We start from the raw sequence: 19,816 nt of genomic DNA on the forward strand, positions 1-19,816 counted from the left end.
ATAAAAATGTAAAAAGAAATAAGCTTTTAATAATGTTTTTAATGTGCGTGAAAAAATCCAACCACCCCTGTGACAGATTTAAGTTTCACTTCCATGATCTGTGACCGGCAGAGGAGCATCTTTGCGCAGGGATTAAATCTTTAACAATGTCTGGGATAAAGTGTAGAATTGGCTTTGAAATGGTAAAAGATGATCAAAAAAAGTATGATGCAAGTTGTGCCCACTCAACAACGACAAACACCGCGGCGCGCTTCTGCCGGCAACGAGCTGACTATAGCGCGCTATTTGGAAAAGACTCAAACAGACACAGGCAGATCGGGTGAAAGACTGGATTTTTCTCTCTCAATCAGGTAGGGTAGCTACAAGTGATTTCAAACTATTTCAGCCGGATGTAATTTGATTTTTGGATGCTGTTAATGTTTAGCTAAAAAGACTGCCATTCCAGTTTAGCGTTTATTGTCTCTGCAGTTAAAAAGACAAAGTTGACAATTCTGGCTATACTTTCGTTATTTTACTAATTTCTTTAATTTTAATTTATTTATCGATCACTCATCTAATTTAACTATTTGTGGCTTGTGTTTTGAATATGTTCCCCTGCACTTAAGGCATTTTGCAGTTTTTATTGACTGTTTTTATTAGAACGGTAGGCTATATTCTGTTCTAATTCAATTCTGTAAATTAATGTTTGATTAAAAACTTAGGCTATATATTTTTTAATTTAATTAATTTAATTTTTTGTTTTTTTGGTGCATCAATGTTGCGCTGTAGATTAGTTAAAGCTCGCACAGACAATTTAGCCGATGTATTTGATTTGCCGACATATGAAATGTATATCTATCTGCAGTGTGGCCTTTCTGCAGTTACTCATATATATATATTTTAAGGTTTATTGATCCAAAATGTTTTTATTCATTATCTTCTATATCTTTGAGTGGTGTTCTACATCGTGGCTGTGAATGTTTATCCACATTGCCTTTCATTTGTTTAAAAAAGATAAAATCATTGTCAGTTTCGTCTATCACTTGACAGGCAGTTTGGTCGGTTTATTAGAAAGTCTCTCTGTGCTGTGTGTGAAAGAAAATAAAAGTTGTCTTAAGCTGCGGGTCTTTAAAGTTGTCTTAGGGCTTACTTCATTTTCCGTGTCCTGCTCCATCTCGTGCACAGTTCAGCGCGGGAACCTTTCAAAGTCCGTGCGCACTATCTAGTGGACTGCTGTTTTTAGCAGTCCCTCCCCCTCCCCCTTCAACATATATGATTCGACTATCAGTCGAATATAGGCAATCTGATTCGAATCGGATTCGACTATGTAAATCCATAGTCGAGGACACCCCTAGAAATACGTCACAACACTGGAGAAAAGTCGTTTGCAACTTCCGGTTCACGGATACTTTAAGACTTGTCGCCAGCTACTGGTGGTTTTGGTTTCATATAAAAGTATCATATACAGAACAGTATCATTTCATTTAATTTTTTCCCTTATTTTATATTCTATATTTTTCTATATTTAATATATATTTTAATATATTTGTATATTCAAAATCTTACATTTACAATTCTAGTTCCGAATCATTATTCCTGCAACTGTATTTGCAATGTAATTGCAACATTGTAACAACATAATTGTAACATTGTAACAACATAATGCCAACAAAAGACATTTTTATTATTTAAATAAATATGAAAATAGTTAAAATGTTCTATAGTATGTATCTAACTTACAGTATGTAAATTTAAAGTTTACTTAATTTTTATATATTTTTTATAGTAATTTTCTCACTTGAGCACCTGCCCCCCAAAATGTCTGCGCATGGCCCTGTGGCTAATGCTTAGTCATTAGCTGTTGTTTTAAAACAAGGAAACCATTTTCCTAGAGGGGATCTTTTATAGTAATCAGACATAAGCATGCCCCAGAGCTCAAACCTACAGGCTAAGAACACACACATCTTTACTTGTCTAATTTGTTTCAGTTGGATTCATCGAGAAAATTCAGAACTTTAAAATGACATTAAAAGTTCTTTAGAAGCTCAAAATCTGTTTAAACACATTTTGATGAAAGGAAACTACACAGGGGGTGGTAGTTTCAGGATCAGGGCCAGCAGGGGGCACTAAATGAGTGGTAATTTTTGCACAAGAAATTACCATTGTAAAAATCTAGCTTCGATTTCTGAAACTCTAAACAGTATGGTTTCATAAACACCTTTCATTTGCATGACTTATCTTCACAGTCTAAACATCTGGGCTATTTTTTCTCTGGGTCTGTTTGGTAGGACGCACCTGCACTGTGCTGAGGTCAGCCGTTGGCTGCGCTTCAATGGGAGTTGAAGGGTGAAGACAGCTGCTTGAGTTATGCAAACTATTACAGCATCACACATTCTGCAGTCATATGTCTAATGGGAAGCCCACATCTGACATCAGCGCCAAGATCAGTAGATGAAGACATGCCCAGGTTTACGCCAGAAAGAAAAATGGGTTCTAGAGAATGTGATGTTCATTCATCTACTGAGAAGTTACTTTGCCAAGTTTGTCAATGCTGTTTCTTCAGCTGAGGAGGGTTAAGCTTTGATAAGCAGGATGTTTTCTCCCTGTGAGATTTGTATATACCAACATTTCGAATGTTAATGCACGAGTTCCTCAGCGGTATATTTTAATATGCTTGGTCTTTATTCAAATGTATGTGCTTCAGATGAATTATTTGAGGAAATGAGAGTGGACTTCTTCAGGAGAGAGATGACATTTTCATTACCACTCTGTTAATTTATGGAGGCTTGGGTCTATATGGAGTGAAGTACCTGTACAAATCCAGGTGTCTCTCTCTTGGTTTTCTCTCTCTGTTTGACCCTGCAGGACAGAATTTATTCTAATTAGACTTTTTCCTTGATAATTCCACATATTGCTCTGCAATCATTTACACGACGTGGGCTTAGTTAGCCTCATTGTTCCAATCACTGCTAGGTTACGGCACTTCACAGATTAGCTCATTATTTTCACTAATTGTAGCAAATGAGGCGTCTGACCTTTTTTCAATCATTTTGCTACTTTTTGTTCACCGAATGTTTAAAGTGTGTTTCACTAATGCGTGTGAAACTGAAAGAGGAATGATGTCTTTGACTTTAACAGGTTCCCTATGTAAAGAGCATTTTATGCACAACAAATGTATTGATGCAAATTATACTTGTGTGAGAGATACATTACTGGTCAAAAATACTTGACTGAGTTTCTATTTCTCATCTTAAAAATCTTTTAATCTATAGGTTTGTGCATAAATACAGTTCTTGATTTATTTTTAGACAAAAATGTAACTATGCATATTTGTCTTTATAAGACATACAATTTAAATTTTATTTTATTTATTTCATTTTCAACCTAGTTGAATAGCCATTTTTTGTTTTGTTTTGTTTTTGCAGCTGAGCTGGAATCTAGACAAAGGGTGAAACTGTGGTCTCTACATAATTCCCATACTTCCATTTGTGTTATTTTCTGGATTCATACAACGTGTCTTATCCAGACGCGATGCGATAAGATTCCAGCGACATACAATTTGCCTGTCCACACCAGATGCGACACGACTATGAGACACGATAAAGTCACAGTCACAAAAATCACAGCCAATCAGAAGAGAGCTCTCTCTGCAAGTTAGGTGTTGTGCCGAATTTCGACCTCCTGCCAGATTATTACCCCCCCTAGTACTGGTAGGGTTAGGATTAGGGGTGGTGTTAAGATTAGGCAATCAGATAGCGACTTCAATGAAGGGGGTAATAATTTAGCAAGGGGTCAAAATTCGGCACAACACATTTTTAACAATATTATACCATTTTAACATTATTAAAAATACATACTGAGTTACTGAAACAATCTTTGTCATAGAATACACTTGTCTGTTCACAATAAATTTGAACGTTCTAGTTTCTTTTTATTTATTTCGAAGATCTGAGGTGAATTGTCCATTGTTAAGTACGACTATTAAAGACACACAAAATGATATTCAAACTCACATTAAATGCTTTTAACATTAAATAAAGCACATAAACAGTACCTGAGATTGTCATTATCATACTTTGTGTTGTTGTTCCAGCCGCGACGTCACAGAAAAATAGAACCCGTTTCTAAAATAGAATCATCGCGTGTCGCCGTCGCGGCTAGTTAGGACAAAAACTCTGATTAACATGGAAAGATACCTTTTGTCGCGTGTCGCGGCGTCGCATATAGTTAGGACACGGATAGTCGAGCTGAAAATAATAATAATTATTGAATAAAAAGGTGTGTCCAAGTGTTTGGATTTTAGTGTACTGTAAGTGAACTCAATGGGAATGAACTGACTGGCATCCACTGACAATGGCATGGTATGTAAAGCGAGAAACAGACGGAGGCAGCAGTACTGGCGTGTGGGATGCTGGCATTCATTAGCAGTGTGTGAAGCAGACATCTGCATGAGATGTGTTGTCAGCCAGTTCATCGAGGTTCACGGATCTATGAAGCCTTTCACAATGGATGATGAGGTGAAATGAGTTGCATTTAGTGGCATGCAATGGACTTCTGAAATGAGAAGGCAAAGTCCACATCAAAAGCATCAAGTTTTCATTACATCAAAATTTACTCATTAAATAATGAGTGCTCATTAAAAACTCACAGACTCACTTTGTGATGCAAGTCATTTCAGGTTCATTTTGATGTGACTGAAATTGGTGATGGGTTAGTTGTTTGCGCTGAACCATTTAGTCCAATTTGTGGACCCGTTGTACTGTGTATACATAGGTGGGCATCATCCCACTGACAAGGAAATCAGCCAATCACAGCGACCTAGAGGCACTGCCTTGTGTCATGTGACTTTTAGCTTGTATATTGCTGCTTTTAGGAGCTCAATGAGAACACAGTGCACGCAGCGGAAGCAAAATAGACCCTGATACTCAGTATTTTTTTGTATTTCTGTATTTTGTTATTTTCTCATCCCAATATTTTCGGGAATTCACCAGCTCTTGCCTCTTCATAGAAAACATCTTATTAGATGATTTACAAACATTGCACATTTTATTGCGGCTCTTATCATAAATAACGGTAGTTTAATATAGGAACTGAAAGTCACCGATTTAGTTTTTACAGTAAATGACTGTTTAGTTGATGGGAAGTGAGTCTAGCTATTTCCACTCTAGGGAGACACTGTTCAATACTCTTTCAAGCCATTTTCATTTTGTGGCCTTGAACCGATGAGCGATTCTGTCGCATTTAATCAAAGCAGTTCCTCGCCGATTGTCCCTTGTGAGCCTCATGACTGATCTTAATTAATGACCCAATCTGGATCCTAAAAGGCAGCCCGCAGACTGTACTAAAGCACACACAGTCCCTACCTAGCTTTCTAGCTTAGTCATTGTTGCCAAGTTACCAGGTAAAATGTTAGTAATGACCCTGAAGGTGCAGATGGCATAGATTTCATCCAGACAGCCTCTGTTTTTCTAGTCTGTGTTAATGCAAGTTGTTTCACTTTCAGCCTGAATCAGTCAGATTCAGACAAGCTTGCTAGGACATGCTATTTCACTTCCTGTTGCAATGTTAACCTAGAAAACATTCCTGGCAGGGCTCAATTACAACATTTCAGACACAACATCATATCACTTCTAAAGGACAACATGTGGACATTTTGAGCTTTAATCTTGCCTTAATGTCACCAAAACTAATTTAAATCAAAACTGTGTCAATTAGGTTTAGGCTAGTCTTAGCCTCAGATGTCAAGCCCACAGACTGTTGGCTGAATGTCTGATCCATAAGGCACACAAAATGGGAAACACTTCAGGAGTTTCGAAGTCGTCATTTGATCGGTTGAATTCGACAGAATTTCCGGGAGATGTGTGTGTCGCGTTTTTTAACAAAGCTGTAACAAAGCTGTCCTGAAGCCAAACCCCCTCATGGAAGAAGAAAGCCGTCGTGTTTAGAACTGTGACAAAGAGCGCTTATCAGGATCAACTAAATGCTGGATCTTCAAAAGTAGATCTTCCATTGTTGCAGTAAACTTAAAAGCTCAGATATTTTTAAGTATTTTAATTATTACAAAATAATTTTCTAATAAAGTTAAGCGCAATTTTACAGTTTTCGTTCACATTATGGAATTTTATAAAATAGTGGTTAATCGTTAAAGGCTATATATTCTATTTTTTAGTTATCAGCACTGACAAAATCCACTATGATTCAACCTGTGAACTACAGCCTGTTTTCTATTTGCACACAAGCGTATGTTGTGTTTTAGATGTTGGTCCCCATCATGAGATGATGATGGTGTGCTGGTGTCCCGATCAGGCTTATTAACTAGCTTAACCAACAGATCTTCACCAGAAAGACTATGCTGGTTGACGAATAGTGCTAACCAACATAAACCAGCCTGGGCATACATGGATATTCACGCTGATCTGAGCTGCCTTTTTCTGTTTTAAGAAAATATATCTTAAATTTTTGATGGGAATTTAAAGTCAGCATGATCCTTTTCAGTTGTGATAGTCTTATGCTGGGAATAGATTGGCTCATTGGATGACTGTGGTTTGCTATTGCTGTGAGTACACCCTGAAGTAAACCCTGTGTTTATTTAAGGCCTTGTTAATAAAGCACCTATTTTTGGTAACTTGTCAGACCTTCTTTTTATGTCATTTTTAGTTTTGCTTTATGTTCTTCAAAAATGAAACTTAATGAAAATAGCTGAGAATGAGTCATAAACAGAGTCAAGCATTTGACATTCAGGAAAGATTCAGGCTCTGTACAGTAATAGACTGTATGAACAACAGCTCCTGACCCCTTGACCCTTTAGCTTGAATTTGTGAATGTCCTTCAAACTGCCCCCTGTGCGGATTGGCTGCAATTAGCCCGGGCTAGTGAAGATGTCCATCTGTGTGGGTTCAACGTATAGACACAATCTGCCAACCAGTAGGCCAGCTTGCAGCAAGACCAGTGCCACAATCCTCAGAGGAATAAGCCATGTAATGCCTTAAGTCTGATTACAAAGAGCTTTGTCATACAGTTGCAGCTGAAGTCTGCATTACTGCCGGAATCATCATCTGTATGGAATGCCGGCTCAGGGATAGGAGGGGAATTCCATCCCGAGCCCAAATGCAGCCTCAGCCCTGCAGTTTCCTCAACACTCCCATTACTCTGTGCTGGCTGCTCTCGGAAATCACAGTCTTGAGTCTGTGAACCCAGTCTACAAGCCATTCCCATCAGCGGGACTTTGAAATCTTTCATTCTCTCCGCAATAAAGGCTTTGGGATAAATACAGCCTACCCTGGGAATGGAGATGGAACGGCTCTTTAAACTTTGTTTATGCTCATCTCACTGAAGTAGACCATTTAATAGTATCTAATCTCCCTTAATTACACTTGCCAAGGTTAGACATGCAGACAGGACTGCCAAAGGCCCTTATTGATTTCACTTTCAGTCAGGCCAGTCTGTGTCTTAATGGAAATCACCAGGTAAAGACACTTTGGAGATGTTCTTTGTGATTTCACCTCAAAGAGGATTGGCTCTGTTTTGAGCTGTTTTGATTTCTGCCTTTATTGTAGGCAGTCCTAACAGAAATGTAATCTTGTAAAGGCCAATTCACACCGCACCAACAGACACTTTGTCAGGTTTTGTCGAATCAGACCCCTGTCGGAGTCTGTTGGCATCTGTCGCAGCTTGTTTTCTCCAATTGAACATTCTGAATCAGAATTAGAATGTCTGATAAGTGACATGCTGTAATCTGGTGAATGTTGGTGCGGTGTGAATTGACCCTTCGGCAGGAGTTTGATTGACAGACGATCTAACCAATCATAACACCGAATCCGCCATTTTGTCTGGCAAAGCAGTCAGGGGAGTTAGCAGATTAACGTAGGTGGACTTGAACTTGAAAAATGGTGTGTACTGACATCTTTTCACGATTGAAACAACATACCTTCTGATGTTCATTCATGTTTATTTGATGCTATAAATGAACTAGTAGGAAGAGATGATCGGTTCACAAGCCGCTTGAACTGAGGCGCTACAGTGATCTGTCAGGACACATTAAAGAGCCACAAAATGGTATTTATTTCTTTAAAAAAGACACAATTTGAAATTTGAGACTTTGTTTCATATCAAAAGTAACCTGCTCTGTCTTGTCGTTGACGCGTTGTCAGTGCCCTCTTTGCTCCACAATGTATTTTTCACTGCGTGAGAACATGATGTGTGGCGTGAGAGCGGCATGGCTTGTCGGACATAGCAACAGTAACTAAAGGGGGCGGGTCTTTGCGAACGGTCAATTGGCCTTAGGTGAACGTTTTGGAACATTCTAACTGTGCATTATTCAAATAGCATACGGAAACACACGGGAACTCGATTTAAAGTTTGATGTTAGCGTGTTGCTAAAGCTAACAACATGATACTCTGATTGAAAAGCGTAAAATACATTACACACACAAATATTGTTTAAATAGTACATTAAAAATGCATTAAACTTAAAAACACTGATAATTAAAATGTATAAAAAGAGATTAGTTTTTTTTTTTTTTTTTTTTACAATTCACCTAATGTATATTTGCATTTTGTTTCATCTGCCATTGTCTATCACAATACATTTTTCAAAAGTTATCTTAGAAGGAAGGTTTTGGAGCAGAACCGTAGTGCCTCATATTTTGCTAATTATTTCTCAGAAATCTAATTAACCTCAGCTAACCCCTGTATTATGCATGGACTTTTTTTTATAGATCATATAATAGAGACACTTCAGAAATGCATTGATTAAAAAACCTACTTTGAATTATTTTATTTTATTTTATTTTATTTTATTTTATTTTATTTTATTTTATTTTATTTTATTTTATTTTATTTTATTTTATTTTATTTTATTTTATTTTATTTTATTTTATTTTATTTTATTTTATTTTATTATTTTACAGTAAAAATATACCCAGAATATTCAAAGTATTTTAATCTTCAGCTCAAAAGTGGGCATAAAATGTTTGACCACTTATTTAAATTCCAGCATACTTTGCTAATTCATACTGAGACAAACTACTGTGTGATTAACAATATACACATATCATATTTTCAGCTCCTGTTATAGATAATCTCTGTAATATCTTTATAATGTGTTAAGCTTTTTCATGTTATAAAGGCAAAAATGAAACGGCAAAAAGAAGGCATTTACTGAATGTTAAATGTCAGTGTTACTGTCAATGTGGGATATAAAATAAAACAAACATCATTGTTCACTTTCCTGTACTGTTGACGGGAATCTCTTCCCTATTTAGCATGATTAAAAAAGCCTTGTTTCACATCACTTCCTATAACATTAGTTTCGCTTTAATATTCAGTGGAAAATCAAGCTTTTTGGATGGAAATTAGCTCTCATGAGACCTCATGCTGGATTAATGTGCCTATAAGGCCATGAAATGAAACTGTATCACATAGAGAGTCCAGCAGAGACACCTTATACATCCTTAAACAGCTATTTTTATATTATTTATTATAATTTTAGCTTTAAAGTACATAAATTGATGCTAAAAGTAACACTATTTTTTTTAATAATATTTTAATATTATAAATAATTAGAGAATATTCAGTGTTTTATAAATATTTTATTATATTAAACATTTAATTCATGAATATTATTTTATAATATCAAAACAGAGACACCCTTAAACACCCTATATTTTATATATATTATTTATTAAACTTAATTGATGTTCAAAGAGTATTAACCTTCCTTTTTGAAATAACATTTTTATATTTTAGTATTTTAATATTTGTATGTTATTTTGATAATATTTAATATTTTATTTCTTAGAAAATAAATTAATAAGATTAATATTGTATAAAATTCATGAATTGCTGCTCAAAGAGTATCAAGGGCTGTTTACACAACACTGTTTTCAACTAAAAACAGAAAACTTTTTGTGTGTTTTAGCTGTTCATTTACACGACAATGCTTTTGGGGGCCTGAAAACACAAACTTTTGAAAACGGGTTTCAAAGTGCAAGATTTTGAAAATGATACTGTTCATCTCCGTGTAAACTACAGAAATGCAAATTTGTGAAAACGGTGACGTCATAATACAGCGTTTTTAGTTGTTTTCGCGGATCCTTGTGAACGGATCGTTTTGACATCGTTGTCGTCTGTACGCGAAAAACGCAAAAAAAGTTTACATTTTTAGTATATTGTTGCTAGTCATTGTCGCTTAAATGTATGATTCACTCTTAGTGTTAATTTTCTGGTTGAACTGACTAATCTCTCTGATGTTGTTGCTTTTGATGAGAACTGATTGATGGGAATTGAGTGACTGGCATTGATCCATATCCTCATCTCTCAGTAAACCAGTCATCACTGCAGTGTAAGTGGGTGACCTGCTTCAGACATGCTTTCTGCTCTGTCCTGGCCTGCAAAAATAACATCCCAAAAGCAGAGCTTGTATTTTTAAAAGGGGTCACTAAAAAGATACTAATTATTGAACGGTAATTAGTTTCACAGGTTTATTCACCTTTGCGAGTTACTTAAATATTAAAAGCCACACACGCTTCCTCACATATACTTCCAGCCCTACTTTATCAATACACATGTAAATGAGAGCTGAGAGATTAAAATGCAGATTTCAAAGCTGCTGATGTTTTGTTGAGGGCATACACACCGTCATCTTCTGTCTCCCTCACAGTTTCTGTGTGGATTGGCAACCCCTGGACCCTTTGAGAAGGTTTGACTTTCTTTTTGAATATGAGCTGAAAGGACTATTACATCGCAATTTCATGCCCCAGGGGTTATCTGATATCCTCTTCACTACATTTAGCTCAAAGTGTCTCACAGTCTCCTCACCTACCCCTGATTCGCTCAATGCCTCATTTCACTCGTCTCTATGCCACCACCCTTTATTTTTCAACAGTCTACTGAATGTCTCAGTGCTTTTAGCACCGTATCTCTTATGTGTGCGGACCAATAGCTGAGCACAGAGTCCGAAGTCTATTTTTTTGAACCTGCTGTACCTGCTGATTTAAAGGATGTTATCTGTTCTTTCTGATTTTACCTTATAAGGATGCCCCAGTAATTTGCCATTATAAATAATACTTGATCTGATTATAACCTAGGAGCTGTCTTGATATCTGCCTTTATTGTATGCAGTCCTAACAGAAATTTAATCTTGTAGGTGAACGTTCTAGAACATTCTAACTCATAGATTATTCAAATTGCATTCCTCATGTGAAGCACACAGGAAACTTGACGCTCAATAGATTTAAAGTTTGATGTTAGAATGTTTCTAAGCTAACAGCATGATACTCTGATTGGTAAGCCTAAATATAATGATAATTAAAAATGTATAAAAAGAAAACTAAATAAAAAGAAATTACCATTTATTACCAATATTACCAAAAAAATTACTTTTTTTTTTTTTTTTTTTTTTTACATTTCACTTTAAGTATGCATTTGCAACTCACTAGAAAAAAATAGTATTTTAATTGGAATATTATTTAGAAAATAATACCACACCAATTTCCAGGATTTAAATGTTTCTTACTGACCATTTTAGTATTTACTATTATAAATAATATTGATGCTCAAAAACAGTTTTTTAACTCACAAGAAAAATATTAGAAAAATATTTTCTTTATTTTATAAAAAAAAAAAGAAAAATATTATAAAATATTATAAATATTAAAAATACCACACCAATAAAGGACATTTTTAACTCACTAGACAAATAATGATTTAATTGGAATATTATTTAGAAAATAATACCACACCAATTGAGGAAATTTCCTGGCTTTAAATATTTCTTACTGACCATGAAACAGTGTTTTTTTTTTATTATGAATGTATTATTTATTATATTATTATATAATTATATTGGTGCTAAAAACTACTGTATGTATTTTTTAATTTGCTGCAAAATTATATTTTTGTATGAATATTATTTAGAAAATAATACCATACCAATTGGGAGTATTGACCAGCCTAAATAAATATAACAGCTTTGAAACTGCATTTTATTAAATTAAAAATATATATTTTCATTCCCATGACAATGGATTATTTAGCTGTTGAGAAACAGTACAGTCATTATATCACTCCCAGCATCACATGAATGATAAACCAGCTCTCGGTGAAACTGCACCTGTCAAAAAACATTACGAGACACATTGTGATTTTGTTCCTCATATTTCAGTTTTGGGTGATTTATGCAAGGAATACTTCACTAAAATGTCACCACTTGGAGCTCAGGAGCAAAAAAAGCCATCATTACTGCAAATTATCTTGATCGTAGATAATCTTGCTTGAAAGGTATAAACTCTCTATGGTCATTGTGATGATAAAAACTAATTTTGTGTATTTTTAACACTTTAAATTGCATTTCCAGTCATCATAGGAAGTCTCATTTACTTTGTTTGATATCTTTGATTATGGGTTGTTATATGCAGATTTACTCAGTGCTGTTTGAAACCTGAAAAACAAAGAATGAAGTGTTTTATTTTAAACTGTGACTCATTTGAATGTAATTATTTTCATTAAACCCCTCACAGTTTTATATCACTGCAGACACAGTGAGCGTTTTGCTCTCAATCACTGCAGAAATCTCAATAGCTGTACCACAAAAACGTGAGTCCAGTATGTGAGCAGTATTTACCAACCTACACAAAGAAAGCACTGGATGTTTTTCATTCCGGTGTTTTAATGAGTAATCTTTACTGTGTTGACAGAGCAAAGTCCATGAAGGACTTAAAACGTGACAAGCAGAGGTTTTTAACAACGTGAGCCATTTAGCAGGCTAATGAAAGTGAAAGGTACAGGCCACACTTAGTTCATTATCCAGCTTAAGGGCTTGCTCTTAAATAGTAGACCTCAGGTGAACGCATGAGACCCAGCCAAGAGCAGCAGCACTCTTACGCCCACTTTCTCACCCAGAACCTCGCTATGAGGTATTTTAAGCAGGATTTTCTTAGTGATGTGCGTACAGCTCTTTGTATAGTACATTATATCTGCTTTACTGGGAAGTGCTTAGTCATTATTAGTCCAGGGCGGCCGTGACCACAATTTCCTTGTTTCAGTCATGTATTTCCTCCTCTAGAACTCTGAAGGATAAGATTTTTCACATCATGAAAGTTGGATACGGCTCATGAGTTTAGAAACCCCTTGAGGAATCTGTAAGATTTAAAATATATATATGTAAGAGATGATAAAAATTGAGTTTGTCAGTTTATTTAATACTGCCCAGAGCAAGTTGCATAACAGACATTAAAGTATATTTAACAAGACACAATAATTACTGAAATGCATGCTGTTGAATTGGGCAATTTGTGTTTACATTTAGTTTGTAAATTAGTTGTGTAAATTATTTTGTCTTGTTGAATATACAATTTAAATATCTACAATGTTAAAAAGCCTCATCAGTGCTAAATAAAAAAAAAATAACCTTCTTATTTTTATTTAATTAGAATTTTCAATTTCATTTTTTTAATTTAGCTTTATCAGTGCTAAATAAAAATTAAAATGCAATTTTTTATCACCCATATTATATTATATTATATTATATTATATTATAATTTAGCTTCATCAGTTCAAAATAACAAAAAAAAATATTATTTTATTTAGCTTTATGAGTTCTAAATAAAAACAAAACAAAATGCAGTTTTATATCACCTTTATTATATTATATTATATTATATTATATTATATTATATTACTTCATCAGTTCTAAATAACAAAAAATAAAAATAAAAATGCAATAATTATCACTATTCTTATATTATATTATGTTATTAAATTAGATTATTTATCTTCTTCAGTTCTAAATAACAAAAAAAATGCAATTTTTTATCACATTCTTGTTTTATTTTATTAGCTTTATCAGTGCTAAATAAAAAAACAAAATGCCATTTTTATCACCCTTTTTGATTTTATTTTATTTAGCTTCATTAGTGCTATAAAATGGAATAAAAATAAAAAATAAAATAGAATAAAAAATAAGAAGGGTGATCAAAATCGCAGTTTTTATTTTATTTTACTTTTGTTATCTTTATCAGTGCTAAATAAAAAAAAAATATATTATTTCACTTTTTTATTTTAAATATAATACAGATTCTTTATGGTGAAATTAATACCTAATGCAAGAAACGTGTTTTCTGGCACAGTCTGGTTTAGTATTTAATATGATGCAAAACCTAAATGTCCTTGGTTTCAGCAGTATTATTTCTCTTACACTTTCAATTCTGCAATTTGTACTCCCTGACGTGGCGCCCTCATGACCCCAACCTCTCTACGGTCTGTCTTTGACTTTGTTTTTCCCTGTCTAGCTATCTGCTGCTTTGTTGTAAGCGAGCCTTTATAATCAGTGTTTCTGGCTAAATTAGAATAATTGCTGTGGGTGAGCATCTGAGGTTCTTGACCTTTTCTTTGGGAGCGTGCAGTCTTAACTACATTACAGCCAACGTGAATCCACCGAAGGATGAGATGGAAGGCAGGGTGCACATTAACCAAGCCTAGGGACAAATGACAGTTTGGAGGGGGAGGGACTATGTGTCAGGAGGATGGGGTGGGGATTTGAAACCCAGACAGCCAAAGAACATGCTCAGCTCCGCCCCCTCATAAATAATGCACAATGAATCGGGTTGTCCCTGCTGATTGGAGTCAGCTGGAGGAAGTGGCTGTTTGCTGGGCTTACCGGCTGAGAGAACAAGCCCAGGCTAGTATCGTCTCACTCGCTCCGTGAGTGTGTGTACGTTTACCTCTATCAGAGTTCCAAAAAAAGGAACTTGGATGTAGGACAGTTGGATCTTCATTGCATCCTGTTCCGCAGCACTTCCGTGTTTATCAACTTCACCTCTCCTACAGGATTTACACAGGGGACATGTAACCTCTCCAGCAAGGCTTTGTCTGTGTGTGTGTGTGTGTGTGTGTGTGAGTGTAACGGAGGGGACCACCTCCTCCTAAAGGATTCACCAATGCATTCCTGTTGGAAAATGAAGATTCAGGTACAAATGCTGCGATGTTTTGGTGTTGTCTTTCCTGTGTTTGTCAGCCGAGGCTGTATGTGTTTGTGTGTGTCATTGTGCTCATGTGAAAGGGGAGCTGTGAGATTGCTGTCTCCATGGTTGCTATTGAGAGGCCTGTTGTTGTGTTATGGAGATGAGGCAGCTTCTGTTCACTAGTGCGGCAGTTTCAGCATCAGCTGTGAGCTTTTTTTCTTAAATCAACAATGCCGACATTTATTGTGCATTTGTGTGCTTTCTATTCCCTGGTTGTGACCTCCCTTTCCGCACTCTACTTCTCGTTGTAAATGTGTGCTCAGGTGAGGGCTTATATATTTGCTAGCAAGACTGCACTACTGTAGAATTTTTGTTTTGTTAATCTCTTGTTATACTGACCAATCAGATGGGCTGAGCTTATGTGTAGCTACACATATAGAGCACATCCTTTTTTTTATAAGTCTGTGCCCCAATATAGAGGCTGTAATTTTTTTTTTAGCTGACGTGCTAACAAACTCAGTAATCATGTAGTGGATGGGAAGATTTAGTAGTTTCTGATGCCAGGTGCTTATGAACTTACTAACCAGGCATCTAAATCAGACCTAAATTTTATATTGAAACTTAAGCTGTGAATGAATGCAGTGCCAAAATTATTTATTATAAAACTACACAAAAATCTTAGTTCTTAATTTTAAGCATTGCCATTTAGTAATATTACAATGAGACTAAAAGGCCCAAACAAAATTATTAACATGATAAAGGATGAATTGGAAAATGAGAAAATTTTCTAGTAGGGCTGCACGATTTATCGCGATTAAAATGCACATGATTTGGCAAAGGCTGCGATTATTTTATGCGCAGCTTGTCGGAGCTGTACGGCTCCGTGATCAGTTGTAAATGTTTCTCCATCTGAAAGCCAGAGGGCGCTCTTGCACAGAAACTCCAAATATGCCCTGTTGCAGAAGAAGATAACACACAAAATATCTATGTAGCTGAATAAACAAAAGATGGAAACACTTTGATTGATTAAACATGACTAATAAACACACGACTGCTTTATTCTGTGTAAGAAGCCACATCATCTCACAGAAGGATGCTCAACTGTTGTTATGAAGTGAATTTGGAGTAAAAACATTTTATTATATGTTGTCTTATGTTGGACAAGATGTTAATAAATGCTTCTTATGTCTGAAAAGATGTTTGATGCATGTTGCTTTTTCAAATGTACATTATAAGCGATTCAAACTCGTGGTGCTTTCAGATGGAGCCATACTTCATTGACAAGCTGCACATAAAAAAATAATCGCAGCCTTTGAAGAATCACGTTTAAGCGATAATTGCGTTCAAGTTCAATGTTATTTTTTGTATTGTGTGATAAATCATGCAGCTCTATTTTCTAGACTTCTCCTGGTTTTTTTATAGATCTATGTAGGAATGCACCAATATTAATATTCTGGCAGATACTGATAAACTGATAATTGTTATGGCTGATAACTGATAAATGACAAATATTTAAATTCTATAATAAGCATATATAATATATATTAAATTAAATAACAAATATTATTAATTTATATATTGAACACTTTAAACACTAAAAACTAAAATAAATCACATTATAAAGTACAAGGTAACTAAAATTAGATATTAATTTTTTAAATTACTAAAAAGATTACACAATTCGCTCACTCTCGTGTCATTGTAATCCTTTATGACTTTGTGCAGCTTTCTTCTGTGGAGCACAAAGAAATAAAAAATATTTTGATGAATGTTGATGGCTAACCGGTTTCGGTTCCCATTGGCACCCTTTGTAGGGACAAAAAACAAAACAAAACAAAAACAATGGAAGTCAATGGGAACTGAAACGGCTAATAATTACTGTAAATATACAGGGTGAGCTGATATATATTCAGTGTACACTCTAAAAAATGATGGGTTTAAAACAACCCAGGTTAAATGTTTGCCTAATGTGCTGGGCAGTTTTGTTTAACCCAACTATTGTTTAAAAATTACTATATGGCTGGCTTAAAATTAACCCAAAATAGGTTAGAAATTAAAAATCAGATGCATAATTACTAGAGGCAACAATAATACTCAAAAGGTGGACATTTATTCATAAGCAATTTAATAAATGTTTTTTGTTTAAATATTATTCATTAAACTTATTAATGAATGTTAATTTATTAATCATATTAAAAAATGTTCATTTCCAACATACTTTGAGTTCATTTTAAGCAAGCTGTATAGTAGTTTAACAATAGTTGAGTCAAAGGTAACAATGAAGGTAACTCACAAAACTAACGGTTTGTGAGTTGTTGATCTACAACAAAATAGAGCTTTGGTGATAACCAGGTGAATATTTAATGCAAGAAATAGTAATTTCTTGCTAGAATTGATATCAAAAGTGGAAAATGTTGGTCATAATTGACTACGAAACACAACAAATCTTTCTTTTTTACCTTAACTATCACAGAATAGAACGCAGGATTGTGGGATATCAAAGGCAGCGAAGTATATCTTTGCTACATTCAAAAACAGATCAGATGATGGTATCTCATGAGACAGGAAGTGAAACTAACATTGAATTTGTTTTACAACCTGTCATACTACCTGTCCATGATGGCATTTGCCTAATTTGGCTTCTACCAAGTGACTAAGATGAATTTTCACAGAAATACTGTAGAGTTTGTTTGGACATCAACAACGAATGGTTGCTGTCATATTTATGCTCTATTATATGATTAGTTGTATTTTATGATTTACATTTAGCAATGCTGTCCACGACCGGAACACCAGAACAGACCAGCGACCCATTTGCAACCTACTGCTTTATGCCTGTTTGCAATGACGGACATATTAGTTCGGTAATTGTACTTTCTCTCAAAGCCATTATGTGTCATTAAATCTCAATGATGTTCTGTTAATTATAGCCTGTTAATATACTGGCACATCATGAGGCTAAGTTCATCATTACACCATCTACTTCTCTGATTTCGATGTTTCGGTTGTTCTGACTGAAACGTCCCAGCAATAGAAACACACGTGTCTGAGGCAGTGCACGAGCAAATCGCATAATTTACGGACACACAAAATCGTAGGCTTTGTGTGAAATCCCCTCATTGGAAGGGGGAGGGGGCAGACAGAGATTAGCGATCACATGCCCCCCCCCCACCAGCTTAAAACCTGTGGGAGAGAGGAAGTCATGAGTGAACACAGGAAGTGTGCCTGTGTAAAAAAAACAAAAGATCCAGTCATCTTCGTTCCAGACCAGAGAGACAGACAGGCACATTTTCATTAGGGATGACTCAGTGATTTGAAGGAGATGTGACTGAAAGGCCTAAGGGTTCTGCTGTACATTACAGATTATCCCTATTACTGCCATGCTGTTTCTCTTCTTTACCACTCTGCCATCTGATTCACAGGAGCCCTACATAGTGCTCACTGCTCCCCACACACTGAGAAGGTAGATCTGTAGAAGATCACTTCACTAAGCAAAATCTGTTCGATTGGGATGACCCGCAAGTTGCAACATCATCAAATTTCAACATCAAGACAGTACTTGAATTGCGCAGGGGCTCAAAAGGTTTCGAGTTCGATAACATTAGCTCTCACTCTTCTCTCCTACTTCCTTATACGACCTCTGAAGTGTCATAAGTATCCTAGGCCGAAGGCAGGGGAAAGCACCATGGAAATCAATTTCATCGAGACATCAGTAGATGTATTAGTATCAGTGATACTGGCCTTCATTCATAAAATTATGCCATTAAACAAGTATTTAAAATATACTGCCTTTAAATTGTTTTAATCTGGAGATTAACTGCAAAATTATTACATTACAAAATATATTAAAAAGTATAAACTTTTAGTTATGATTAATCGCGATTAATGTGAAAAATGTGATTAATTGTGTTTTTTTTTTAATCGATTGACAGCACTAGTTATTATATCTTTAAATGAATATAATTTGTCATATCCCTGCATTTAGTATTAAATGTCTGAGTTTTAATCTGAAATGAATTGTGACTGGGGGGCAATATTATCAATAAATAATGGCTTAAATTTTGCTCACGTAAAAATATGACTTTGAATATAGCGCACAATTTAAACTCTTAAACTCTATTTTTACTCTACTTTTCAGAAGTTATGTTGATTTGATGCTGAAGAAACCATTATTTTCAGTATTCTTTTACGAATAGAAAGTGCAAAAGAGCATTTATTTGAAATAGAAATCTTAAAGTAAAAATATAATTGTTGTTATTGTCACTTTTGATTCATTTCATACATCCCTGCTACATAAATAAACTTACTAATTTCTTAAACTAGTAGTGTTCATCAATAGTGTGTAAAATATAAATCATTATTCATGATACACCTGCATTTAGCAATAAATGACTGTTTTATCTGAAAATATGTGACTGGAAAGAAATATTGTGCAGTAAATAATGGCTTATATCTTGCTCATTCAAAGCTGTTGTATGACTTGGATTGGAATATATAGCGCACGATTGATATGGTCTATTTTTGTTGTTTTTGTCATTTTGGAGCTCGTGGTAACTGAACTTACTTTGGAAAAAAGCTGTGTTGAGATTCTTCAACAAATCTCTTTGTGATCAATAGAATAGATTACAGGTTTGAAATGGCACAAGGGTCAGTAAGTAATTTTTTGCTTTTTATTTTTTGAGTGAACGTCTCGGTTACGTATGTAACCCTCTTTCCCTGAAGGAGGGAACGGAGACGTGCTTCGTACCTCATTATCATAAATATTTATGTCTGATTATGTTTGCTGCATTTCTAGTGTCATTCTGTTGTAGATAATTATGCACTACATCATCATGGGGTTTCAGAGGCTGAAGCAGATTGTTTATCATCTATGAATG

General features: G+C 35.0%; 1 protein-coding gene across 2 annotated transcripts in view; it reads left to right on the forward strand.

The window, feature by feature from the left end:
• Positions 1-19,816, forward strand: part of marchf8 (membrane-associated ring finger (C3HC4) 8) — a 127,986-nt gene that overhangs the window by 61,781 nt on the left and 46,389 nt on the right. The gene's annotated exons all lie outside the window — the stretch shown is intronic.

This window comes from Megalobrama amblycephala, linkage group LG10, assembly GCF_018812025.1.
Source record: "Megalobrama amblycephala isolate DHTTF-2021 linkage group LG10, ASM1881202v1, whole genome shotgun sequence".
Lineage (NCBI taxonomy): Eukaryota > Metazoa > Chordata > Actinopteri > Cypriniformes > Xenocyprididae > Megalobrama > Megalobrama amblycephala.